This window comes from Urocitellus parryii, unplaced genomic scaffold (genome assembly GCF_045843805.1).
Source record: "Urocitellus parryii isolate mUroPar1 unplaced genomic scaffold, mUroPar1.hap1 Scaffold_208, whole genome shotgun sequence".
Classification (NCBI taxonomy): domain Eukaryota; kingdom Metazoa; phylum Chordata; class Mammalia; order Rodentia; family Sciuridae; genus Urocitellus; species Urocitellus parryii.
In genome coordinates, this window is record NW_027552344.1 from 87,717 (window position 1) to 100,590 (window position 12,874).

Sequence of the window (12,874 nt, forward strand, 5' to 3'; positions counted from 1 at the left end):
TGAGTGTGTCCCCCAAAAGTCCATGTGCTGGAAGCTTGATCCAAATGTGGCATTGTTGAGAGGTGGTGGGACCTCTAAGAGCTGGGCTAGATCATTAGGGGCACTACCCTATAATGGGATTAAGTAATTGTCTCAGAACCCTTTGAGGCTGGGTGTGGTAGCACATACCTATAATCCCAGTGATTTAGGAGGCTGAAGCAGGAGGATTGTAAGTTTGAGGCCTGTCTCAGCATCTTAGTGAGGCCCTAAGCAACTTAATGAAATTGCTTGATTTAACCCCTGGGTCCAATTCCTGGTACAAAAAAAAAAAAAAAAGATCCAGTCTAGTTGTCTTAAGACTATGTTGTTATAAACTGAGGCTACCCATGTTTCTTGGCCCCTTCTGCAGGTGGTTGTTTTCCTTTCTGCTCCTCTCCCATATTGTGACACAGTCAAGGAGACCCTCACTAGAGGCCAAAAAGACAAGGCCATCCAATCTTGGACTTTCAGCCTCCAGAACTGTGAGATAAATAAACATCTTTTCTTTATAAAGTACCCAATCTCAGGTATTTTATTACAGCAACAGAAAATGGACTAAGACAGCCTCTTATAAGTGGGTCCCCTTTATCAGGGCTCATCTGAACCATCTGTGATTTTGGGTCGTGATCAGAGTTAAGCAACTGGGTTAGAGCTGGGGGAGACACTTTGGTTGATGTTGGGGCTCCGAAGGAGAGGAGGGGTACCTATTAAGAGCTAGGAGGAAACATATCTAAGAGGGAAATTCAAGTCTGATGCTAGATGTGTCTGACCCTACAACCTGGGCTTACGATTATGACCTACTTGTATGACTCTTCACTCTCTGCCTATAAAATTCACTTAATTTAAAACTGAGACTAAAAGCTAAGAGTCATCTTCTTTCATTGACATAGCTCCCATAGCGCTGGAAGGCCAGGGTTCTGTGGCCAGGAGAGTGTCCTTACCCTTAGGCCCCCTCTCAGTCTGCTGAACTGGCCCACTTTAATTCAGTCCAGAAAAGAGAGAGTGTTGGAATGAAAAGAAAAAAAAAAAAAAAAACAAAAAAAAAAACTTCTCCTGAAAAACTAACTGGGATCCCTCTGAGGGCAGGACCCCAATGACCTTCTAGAAGGTTCTACTTCTTAAAGGTTCTACCAGGGTGGTGCACACCTATAATCCTGGATACCCAGGCAACTAAGGCAGGAGGACTGCCAGATCCAGGTCAGCCTGGCAACTTAGCAAGAGCCTGCCTCAGAATGAAAAATAAAAGGTTCTGGGGGTGAGCTCAGTGGAAGAGCACCCTGGGATTGATCCCCAGTAACACACACACACACACACACACACACACACACACACACACACACGCTTCACGGCCTCTGACATCACCACACCAGGACCACGCTTTCAATACATGAAACTTTGGGGGACACCTCAAGCTGTATCCTCACACAGCAAGCCCCCCTCGGCCTGTCTGAAGCTTTTTCAGAACCCTGGGCCATCTGCGACTCTTCTCACCCAGCCCTGTTCCTGCCCCTCCATTCAGTGATAAGGCCCCAGTCCAGGTCTCCCTCTTCCTCGGCCCCACCCGCCTCTTATCATCCACAGGTATGTCTCCCACACAGCGGTAGCTCCTCTAATCTCCTCTTGGCATCTGCTTCCTGGAGAATGTGAAAATACATGTCTGTGTGTTTGGAATTTTTGGCAGTAGAGGTAGGCATTGCCCAGGACTTGGAAATTTTATTAATTCGTTCAGTTTCACCAGGGAAATGAAGGCGGCAAACATCAATTGAAGAAAGGAGTTGTTCCTGGCTGGAGCCTAAGGATGAGTCAGGTTATGCCCAGCAGACAACCCAGGTGAGGGGGAGAGGCGATGGCCAGGGCAGCATAGTCAAGTAAATTCTACAAAACTTGCAAATTGATGAGGAAGAGAAATAATATCCTGAAGTTCTTCTTATTCTTTTTTTTTTTTTCTTTCTTTCTTGTTAGTACCAGAGATGGAACCCAGGGGTACTTAATCACTGTTTTTGTTATTTTTGCATCACTGTGACCAAAAGGATAACCAAGAGGACGAAAGGTTGATTTGGGCTTAGGGTTTCCGAGGTCCAGTCCATAGTCAGCTGACTCCATTGCTCAGGGCCGGAGGTGAGGCGGATCATGGTGGCAGGTGTGGCGGAGGAAAGCAGCTCAGGACGTGGCAACCAGGAATCAGAGCAAACTCTGAGCTGCACTCGCCAGGTGCAAAATAGAAATCCCAAGGGCACACCCATAATGACCCGTTTCCTCTAGCCATAGCCGATCTGCCTACGGTCACCACCCAGCTAATGCACAGCGGATTCTGAGACTGATCAGATCTGATCATTTCTCCTCTGAACATCCTCACGTGGTCTCACACCTGAGCTTGGGGTGGGGTAAGAAACCTCATATCCAAGCCATGACAACCACTGAGCCACACCCTTGGGCCTTTTTATTTTTATTTTTTTTTTTTGTTTTGGGACAGAGTCTCACTAAATTGCGGAGTCTGGCCTCAAATTTGCCATCCTCCTGCCTCAGCCAGGTCCCTGGGATTATAGGAACCTGCCACAGGGCCTGGCTGACATCTGATGCTCTTGCAGTAAACATCGTGTCCATCATAAGCAGCTAAAGCCAGGGCTGAGCAAAAAATCAAGAAGCAAAAACAGAAAATTTGAACTTCAGCAAAATTTAAAACTCGTGTGCATCCAAAGGCACCTTCAAGAAAGTAAAAAGATGGGCTGGGGCTGGGGCTCAGTGGTAGAGTGCTCGCCTAGCACGTTTAAATAAATAAGTAAAATAAAGGTATTGTGTGCAGCTACACTAAAAAATAAATATTTTTTTAAGTAAAAAGACAATCCTTAGATTGGCAGAAAATATTTGCAAATCATGTATTTAGTTTAGCATCTTCACCACACAAAGAACCCTTACAACTCAACAATAAAAGACAAATAATAATTTGTTACTAAACTTCAGACAATGACTGCAGATCCTGCAGGGAGACCTCAAACCATCTAGAGATTTTCTTCATTTTTTAAATTTTGGCGGTGCTGGGGGTGGAACTCAGGACTACATGCATACTGGTAAGTGCTGTACCACTGATCCACACCCCCTAGAAGGTGGCTGGGTCAGCACCATGGCACACACCTATAATCCCAGGGGCTCAGGAGGCTGAGGCAGGAGAATCCTGAGAGTTCAAAGCCAGCCTCAGCCACAGTGAGGCCCTAAACAACTTGGTGAGAGTCTGTCTCTAAATAAAATACAAAATAGGTCTGGGGATGTGGCTCAGTGATTAAGCGCCCCTGGGTTCAATCCCCCCGCCCCCAAAGAAAGAGAGTGGGGGAGGGCGTGGAGGGGGGAGGGGGGAGGGAGGAAGATTGGCTGATTTTATCATACAGGACAATCATGAAACAGCCTCTTTTACTTAATTAAAGGACACCAGGGATTGAATCCAGGGGCATTTTTACCACTGAGCCACATCCCTATCCTTTTTTATATTTTCCTTAAAGACAAGGTCTCTCTGAGTTGCTTAAAGCCTTGCTAAATTGCAGAGGCTGGCTTTGAACACATGATCCTCCTGCATTAGCAGGTGTGCACCATCAGGGCCTGCTAAAAGAGGGTTTTTTTGGGAGGGTGGTACCAGGGTTTGAATCCAGGTGCACTCACTCGACCACTGAGCCACATCCCCAGCCCTATTTTGTATTTCTTTTAGAGACAGGGTCTCCCTGAGTTACTTAGTGCCTTGATGTCGTGATCCTCCTGTCTCAGCCTCTGGAGCCACTGCAATGACACCACGCCCAGCCACCCTTTTCTATATTAAAACATTATTATGCACCAGCATTAGAAGCAAAGGTGCTTCACCTCTGAGCTTTACCCCCTGCTGTTTTTATTTTTTTATTTTGAGACAGGGTTTAGCTACCTTGCCCAGATTGGCCTTGAACTTTCGATCCTTCTGCTTTAACCTACTGAGTAGCTGAGATTACAGGTGTGTTCCCTCAAGCCCAGATAAAATAATTATTTAAGCACCCAAGAAATACACAGATTATTTGTTCTGGTTATTAAGAAATATTTAATGTCTTTTTTATTTTTTTTAATTTTTTTTAAAGAGAGAGTGAGAGAGAGAGAAAGAGAGAGAGAGTTTTTTAAAAAAAATATTTATTTTCTAGTTTTCGGCGGACACAACATCTTTGTTTTTGTATGTGGTGCTGAGGATCGAACCCGGGCCTCATGCATGCCAGGCGAGTACACTACCGCTTGAGCCACATCCCCAGCCCTGTCTTTTTTCTTAACATTATTATTTTTTAATATTTTTAATTGTAGATGGACATAATATCTTTATTTTTTATTTTATTTTTTTTATGTGGTGCTAAGAATTGAACCCAATGCTTCATACATACTAGGCAAGTGCTCTACCACAGAGCCACAATCCCAGCCCCTGGAACTAAAATTTTTAACAACATTAAAAAACCATTCCATCACATTCCTAGGCTCCTCCTCAGGGGTCTGGCCTTGGTCTCTTTCTTTGCATTTACATCCAGGTGTGAATCACTCTTTACAAGCTGCAAACAGAGGTGGACAATAAGCCCTTTCTTAATTTTTTTTTTTTTTGTACCAAGGTTTGAACTCAGGGCACTCAACCACTGAATCACATCCCCAGCCCTATTTTATATTTTATATAAAAATATAAGCACTGAGTTGCTTAGCATTTTGATGTTGCTAAGGCTGGTTTTCAACTCGAGATCCTCCTGTCTCAGCCTCCCGAGCTGCTGGGATTACTGGTGTATGCCCACCTCATCTGCCATTTTGTTACTTTTATTCTAGTTATTAAAATAATATGAGCTGGGCCTGTAGATCAATGGTAGAGCACTTGCCCAGCATATGTGAGGCACTGAGTTTGATCCTTAGCACCACAAAAAATAAACAAATAAAATAAAGGCATTTTGTCCACATACAACTATAAAAAAATTTTTATAAAAACAATGTATTTTCATTGTAGAGAATTTGTAAAATTAAAAAAACAAACCCAGAAAAAAATTAAAATCACAAATGTATTTACCACTTAGAGAAAAATTCTTTTTCTATTTTATGTTTTCCCTTCCATGTTTTATTCTGGGCTTATGTGTGTTTGTAGATATATATATATATGTTTGGGGAGACTTCGAGTTTAAAAGTGTCAAGATGAGGAGATTTATTAAATTTAGAAGCTTAGACAGGAACACAACACTGAATTTCTTAGAATGAGAGGCTTCTTGAAATAAGGTACACATTTATCTAATTTATCTATCTATCTATCTATCTATCTTTATCTATCAATACCTGGGATAGAATCCAGGGGCACTTAACTACTGAGCAACACCCTCAGCCCTTTTTATTTTGAGACAGGGTTTCTCTAAGCTGCTGAGGCTGGCTTTGAACCTGCAATCCTCCTGCTTTAGCCTACCAAGCCATATCTTTCTTCTCTCTATCAGCTATGTGTCTATCATGGATCATCTGCTATCCTGTTGGTTCTGACTCCCTGGGGCACCCTGACTTCTACAGTGGGGCTGGACAGAGGGTGTCCTGCTTCATTGCCAGAAGGTCTGCTTTATTCCGGACTCAGTGGGGAAAGAAAAGATGAACTCACAGTGGCTCTGCTCCCAGGAGTGGCTTCCGTTTTTATAAACTATGGCCTATGAAAGTCTACATAAATTCAAATATTTGCTGGGGTCTGTCCTGTGCCAGCCAAATGGAGATCAATAAGACAACAGTCCTTGGGCCGGGGCTGTGGCTCAGTGGTAGAGCACTTGCCTAAGATGCGTGAGGCACTGGGTTCGAGTCTGAGCACCACATACAAATAAATGAATAAAGGTCCATCAACAGCTAAAAGAAGAAAAAGAAAAAGGAAGACAACAGTTCTTGCCCTCGAGAAGCCCAGTCTGCACCGGGAGAGACGGAACCATGAAGTCAAGGAGACTTTGGGAAGAATGTTGTCATGATCTGGATTGTAAAGGTTGTCCCCAAAGGTTCCTGTGTTGAAGGTCCCCAGCTGGTGGCTCTAATGGGGGGTGGCAGAACTTTTAGGGGGTGGAGCATAATGGAAGGAAGCACTGTGGGGAGTGCCCTTGAAGGAGATATTGGGACCCCACCCCTCTTCTCTGTCTGCTTCCTTGCCACCATGAGGTGAGTGGCCTTGCTCCCCCATACCCCCACCCCCATACCCCCACCCCCATGATGTGCTGTCTCCCTGCAGACCTCAAAACAAGGGAGCCAGCTGACCAGGAGCTGAAAACACTGAAATCATGAACTAAAGTCTTTTTTCCTTTCAAGTTGATTATCTCAGGTATTTTGTCACAGTGATGGAAAAGTGATTAACACAAAGGCAAAATGCAACTGGAATTTTTGTAGATGGTTGAGTGCTGATTACATGAAAGGCATTATTGATATAAGGAGCATCTCACATAAAAACAAGGAGAGGGGCTGGAGCTCAGCACCACATAAAAATAAATAAATAAATAAAATAAAGGCATTGTGTCCAACTACAACTAGAATAATATTGAAAAAAGAAAGGCTGAAGATGTGGTTCAATCCCCAGTACCAAAAAAAAAAAAAAAAAAAAAAAAGACAAGGGGCCTGTGGCAGATACTATTCGTTAGAGATCATCTAATCCCTATTCTCTTCTTTCTTACTAAGTAAGAATAATATAATTTTGATTTAATTTAGGACATCCACTTGCCCAGTGATAAAAACCATCCTTCCTAGAGCTTTTTTATGAAATATTTTTTTTTTAAATTGTAGATGGACATGACACCTTTTTTTGGGGAAGGAGGTATGCTGGGAATTGAACTCAGGGACACTTGATCACTGAGCCGTGTCCCCAGCCATATTTTGTGTTTTGTTTAGAGATAGGGTCTTGCTGAGTTGCTTAGTGCTTTGCTGTTGCTGAGGCTGGCTTTGAACTCGTGAGCCTCCTGCCTCAGCCTCCCGAGCCACTGGGATTACAGGTATGCACCACTGAGCCTGGCTACAGTGTTTTTAATTAATTAATTAATTAATTTAATGTGGTGCTAAGAGGCAAACCCAGTGCCTCACACGTGCAGGGCAAGTGCTCTACCACTGAGCCACCACCCCAGCCCATCTCCTAGGTTCTTTGCAGCTATGGGTAGCCATACAACTAAGACCCCACCAATGACATGGAGATGGGTTCCAGAAAGGGCTTTTGAACAAATTATTTTTGAAAGGAGAAAACTTGAACTAGCAAGTCCTTTGCTCTTTGCCCTTGCCCTTGCCTGGAATACGGAGAAGATGCTGGAGGTCAAGCAGCCAACTGTGACCAAGAGGGGATGAGCTGAGGATGACAGTCATGAGGAAAGACAGATGGAGCTTGGGAGGAGATGGAGGGACTTGGGCCTGGCATCAGGAAGCCACCTTACAAGCCCTGGGAGGCCCATCTGGACTTCTCTATGACAAGAATAAGGCCACTAGAGACTGGATTTACTTGTTATATGGAGCCAAACTAACCCTTTATATAAGGCCTGAGAAAGCCAGATGTTTTAATCTGGAGAGCTACAAGTGTCGGAGGACTGGAGAACAGGGTTAGAGAGAGGACGAGACTAGGTCAAAAAGGAGCTTTCACAGGGCGGAGGTGCATGCCTATATCCCAGTATTGTGGGAAGCTGAGGCAGGAGGATCGAGAGTTCAAAGCCAGCCTCGGCAACAGTGAGGCCCTAAGCAACTTAGTGAGACCCTGTCTCTAAATAAACACAGAATAGGGCTGAGGGGCTGCTCACTAGTCAAGGGCCCCTCGAGTTTATTCCTGTTACAACTCTCCCCCAAAGAAGGAATTTCAGGGCTCTGATAAGGAATTTGGGCTTTATTCTGGAAGTTTCTCCTACCTGAATAATGTATAAATCAACTTTTTTAAAAGGAATATATTTATCTTAACCCTCTACCCCCACCTTGTACTATCCACTGAAACTATTTTTATTGTAACGTACAAAATATAACACTGTGTATAAACTCCCGACAGAACTGTAGGACCTATTTTATAAATAAGAATTACAGCTGTCAGTAATTTGACGTGACACATGAGGTTATCTTGCTGAAATCAAATAACCACTCAAAACAAAGAGATAATCCTGACTTTGAGTTTGCCCTGCTTATAGACAGTGGGTCATGATGACTCTATCTCTCTGCAACTTTTCTCTATTTGAATATCTACAACCTCTGGCCTTAGACAGTAGTATGGACCCTGGAGTTGGCTGCCTAAGGTAGATTCAGGGTTTTAGCTGTTCATCTTAGGCAAATGATTATACCTCTCTGAGCCACAGTTTCTTAGAAGGAAAATGATGTGGTGGTGGTATCTTGTAGGGAGAGTGAAGTGAAATAATTCATGTGAAGTACTTAGTACAGTGCTTGAGTACTAACAGAAATACTGGAAGGAGGAGGAAGAGAAGGAGGAGGAGGAAGAGGAGGAGGAGGACAATGACGACAATGACAACTCTGCAACCATGCTGGAATGTCACCAGCCTTCACTTGGTGCAATTGTAAATGTTAAGCATGGAGTCCATCTCTGTTCTTTTCTTATTTGCCCATGACAATTAAAATGAGTGCTGTCTCATTTCCATGATGGTCACAAACACAAACCAAAAACTTGGGAATTGTGATAGTCATTGACTCTGTTCACCAAGATTTCTATTTCTCTGACTTTGGGCACCTAAATTTTTTTTTTTGTCTTAGAGCTATGGGCTGTGCCAGAGCATTTTATTGCTGCCCTCTGTCATGGCAATCAGCCTTATTAAAAGTGAGAGCTATATTGGTAGCATCCTAACTTTTGGAGGGAGGTGACATGGAACAAAGTACCAGCTGATGTGTAATGGACATGTAGCATGAAATAGCAATACACTCTATTGTTATAAAACTCTGAGATTTGGGGGCTGTTTGTTACTACAGTGTAGTCTCACCTGTACTGCCTAATTTCAGGGATGGTACTGTAATATAAAAAAGTTATGAGGATGGTCCAGTGCATGTTCATATAAGTTATCTGTAATATTAAAACAAAAACTGGAATTATAGTAAGTATGGTAATATTGTGGTTGTGTAAGAAAATATTTATAAAATTGTAGTTTTACTCTAAGACTAAAAAAAAAAAAGTTCTCACATCTGCAACCTACTTTCAGATGGTTCAACAAAAGTGAAACAAAAAGAGCCAAAGGTGGGCCAGGTGCAGCAGCCCACACCTGTAATCCCAATGTCTCGGGAGGCTGAGACAGGAGGAACTCAAGACTGAGGCCAGCCTGGGTAACTTAGTGAGGCTCTGACTCAAAATTAAAAGGGGCTGGGGACGTAGCTCAGTAGAAGGGCCCTGGGTTCAGTCACCAATGCTGAAAAAAAAAATTAATAAAAAAGAAGAGAAAGAAAGGAAAAGGCCCAAAGTTAACAATTTGCAATACTAAATGAAGCTGTATGTGCTGTTCTTGCCCCTTCTCTGCAGGTTTGAAACTCAAAAAGAAAGGAAATAAAAATTTTCCTGTAGAACTCAGGGGATCCTGAGAGTGTTATTATTTCCAGGTTTGAGAAGTAACTGTAGCTACTGGGAGGGCCGTATTTGTCCATCTTCTGTGGCTAATAACACAACAGGCCGGGGAATTTGTAGAGAGGAAGCTTATCTTTGCTCACAGTTCTGGTCCAAGGCCAGGAGGCTGTATCTGGTGATGGCCTCCTAGTAGGCCAAGTCCCAAGGTGGTGCAGGCCATCATAAGACAAGAGACGAGGTCAATGCGTACAGGTATCCTCTGGTCTCTCTATTCTCCTAAAGCCACCAGTGTTCAACCATGGGGGCTCCACCCTGATGCCCTTATCTAACCCTAATCACCCCCTGAAAGCCTCACTTTGAGAACCATCGCTGGATCAAGTGTCCCCCCTCTTAACTACCTCACAGAGGGGATCAGACTACAATATGGGTTTTGGAGGAAACTAACTTCATCCAAACCCTCACCACAAAACAAGCAAACACACACACTAAAACCCCCAGCAGGACCCTGAAGTATACCTGGTAGAGAAGCCACAGGATCAGAGTTTTCATCCAAGGATCAATCTGGCAGGGATCTAGGCATGAGTGACATGGGGATCAGGAGGGGGCACTGGAGGTGGGACATATTTGAGAAGAAGAGTGGACAAGTCTTGAGCTGGTGGCCAGTTGCTTTCCTCTAAAGTTTACCCCTGTGCTGACCAATATGGTGGCCCCCGGTTTCATATAGATATTTAAATTTAATTAATAATGATTACATTGAATTAAAAATTCAAAGCTAAAGGAGTAGCTCAGTGGTAGAATGCTTGCCTAGCATGCATGAGGCTCTGGGTTCAATCCTCAGCATTGCAAAAATAATAATGAGGGCTGGGTAGTAGCTTAGGGGTAGAACGCTTGCCTAGCATGTGTGAGGCACTGGGTTCCATCCTCAGCACCACATAAAAATACACAAATAAAATAAAGGCATTCTGTCCATCTACAACTACAAAAAAATTTAAAATAACAATAATAAGGATAAATTAATACATAAATTAATTAAAAATTCAGCTAGGCGTGGTGGTGCATGCGTGTAATCCCAGCAACTCAGGAGGCTGAGGCAGGAGGATTGCAAGTTTGAGGCCAGGCTCAGCAACTCATCAAGATCTTGTCTCGAAATACAAAATAAAAAGGGCTGGGGATGTAGCTCAGTGGTAGAGCACTCCTGGGTTAAATCCCCAGTACCAAAAATAAATAAATAAATATTTTAAGAAGAACCTGATTAAAGACTCAATGCCTCAGTCACATTAAACATATTTCAAGCACTCAGTGATCATGCTCAGCATAGTAGCCTGTTTTCTGTTGCTATCTTGCTCATAATCTCTTTTCTTTACAAAGTGACCATCCTCAGGTATTTTGTTATAGAAATTCAAAATGGACTAAGATAGCAGCAATTACCAAACCTAAGTGTACATACACTCTATAGCTCTGTAATTCCACTCACAGAAGTAAGTTATCATGTAAGGACATGCTCAAGAATGTTCTTTGCTGCCAGATGTGGTAGCTCACACCTCTAATCCTAGCTATTGGGGAAGCTAAGGCAGAAGGATCACCTGAATTCTGGAGTTCAAGACCAGCCTAGAAAACTTTCTGAGACCCTGTCTTAAAATAAAAACAATAAGAGGTGGGATGTAACCATCAATATCCTATAGGATTCCATTATTAGGAAGTTCAGAAACAACCAAAAGGAATCCATGCTGATGGAAGTCAGAAAAATCTTGACCATTAATTAGGTGGGTGCAGATTGGCAGTCCATTTTGTATTTCTATAACAAAATACCTGAGGATGGTCACTTTGTAAAGAAAAGAGATTATGAGCAAGAAAGCAATGGAAAACATTCCATAGCTTGATCTGGGTGTATGTTTCACGACTATCAAAAATGTAAAAAACTGATATTGAACTCGAGTTGGAAGAGGCGAGTCTGGTCTCAAAATGGAGGCAAAACTGCTGCCCAGCCATGGCCACTGCTGCTGGGGGGAGGAGGGCCACGATCCAAAGGAACCAGAGCAATTGAGGAAGCTGTTGATGGGTGGTCTGAGCTTTGAAACTCCAGAGGATAGTTTAAGGGAACATTTTGAGAAATGGGGCACACTCACAGATTGTGTGGTAGTGAGAGACTCCCAAACAAATCGCCCCAGGGGCTTTGGTTTTGTGACTTACTCTTGGGTTGAAGAGGTGGATGCGGCAACGTGTGTGTGCTCGGCCACCCAAGGTTGATGGGCGCGCCATGGAACCAAAGAGAGCTGCTTCTAGAGAGGATTTTGTAAAGCCTGGTGCCCATCTAACAGTGAAGAAAATGTTTGTTGGTGGTATTAAAGAAGATACAGAAGAATATAATTTGAGAGATTACTTTGAAAAGTATGGCAAGATTGAAACCATAGAAGTTATGGAAGACAGGCAGAGCGGGAAGAAGAGAGGATCTGCTTTTGTATCTTTTGATGATCATGATACAGTTGACAACATTGTTGTTCAGAAATCCCACACTATTAATGGACCTAATTGTGAAGTGGAAAAGACCCTTTCTAAACAAGAGATGCAGTCTGCTGGATCACAAAGAGGTCGTGGAGGTGGATCTGGCAACTTTATGGGTCGTGGAGGAAACTTTGGAGGTGGTGGAGGTGACTTTGGCCGTGGTGGGAACTCTGGTGGAAGAGGAGGCTATGGTGGTGGAGGTGGTGGCCACAGAGGTAGTTACGGAGGAGGTGATGGTGGATATAATGGATTTGGAGGTGATGGTGGCAACTATGGTGGTGGTCCTGGTTATAGTAGCAGAGGAGGTTATGGTGGTGGTGGACCAGGATATGGAAACCAAGGAGGTTGATATGGTGGTGGAGGAGGATATGATGGTTACAATGAAGGAGGAAATTTTGGTGGTGGTAACTATGGTGGTGATGGGAACTATAATGATTTTGGAAATTACAGTGGACAACAGCAATCAAATTGTGGACCCATGAAGGGGGGCAGTTTTGGTGGAAGAAGCTCTCGCAGTCCCTCTGGTGGTGGTTATGGATCTGGTGGTGGAAGTGGTGGATATGGTAGCAGAAGGTTTTAAACACAGCAGAAAAGTGCTTCAGTTCTTAGCAGGAGAGAGAGCGAGGGGTTGTCAGGAAAGCTACAGGTTACTTTGAGATAGTCGTCCCCAATGCATTAGAGGAACTGTAAAAATCTGCCACAGAAGGAACAGTGATCCATAGTCAGAAAAGTTTCCTGCAGCTTAAACAGGAAACCCTTCTTGTCCAGGACTGTCATAGCCACAGTGTGCAAAAAGTGCAGCTATTGATTAGTGCAACGTAGTGTCAATGAGATGTACATTCCTGAGGTATGTTATCT

At 43.4% G+C, this 12,874-nt stretch overlaps 1 pseudogene; it reads left to right on the forward strand.

Annotated features, from left to right (window-relative positions):
- The first annotated feature begins 11,476 nt into the window (after positions 1-11,476).
- Positions 11,477-12,596, forward strand: LOC144251776 (heterogeneous nuclear ribonucleoprotein A3 pseudogene; annotated as a pseudogene).
- Positions 12,597-12,874: the final 278 nt, after the last annotated feature.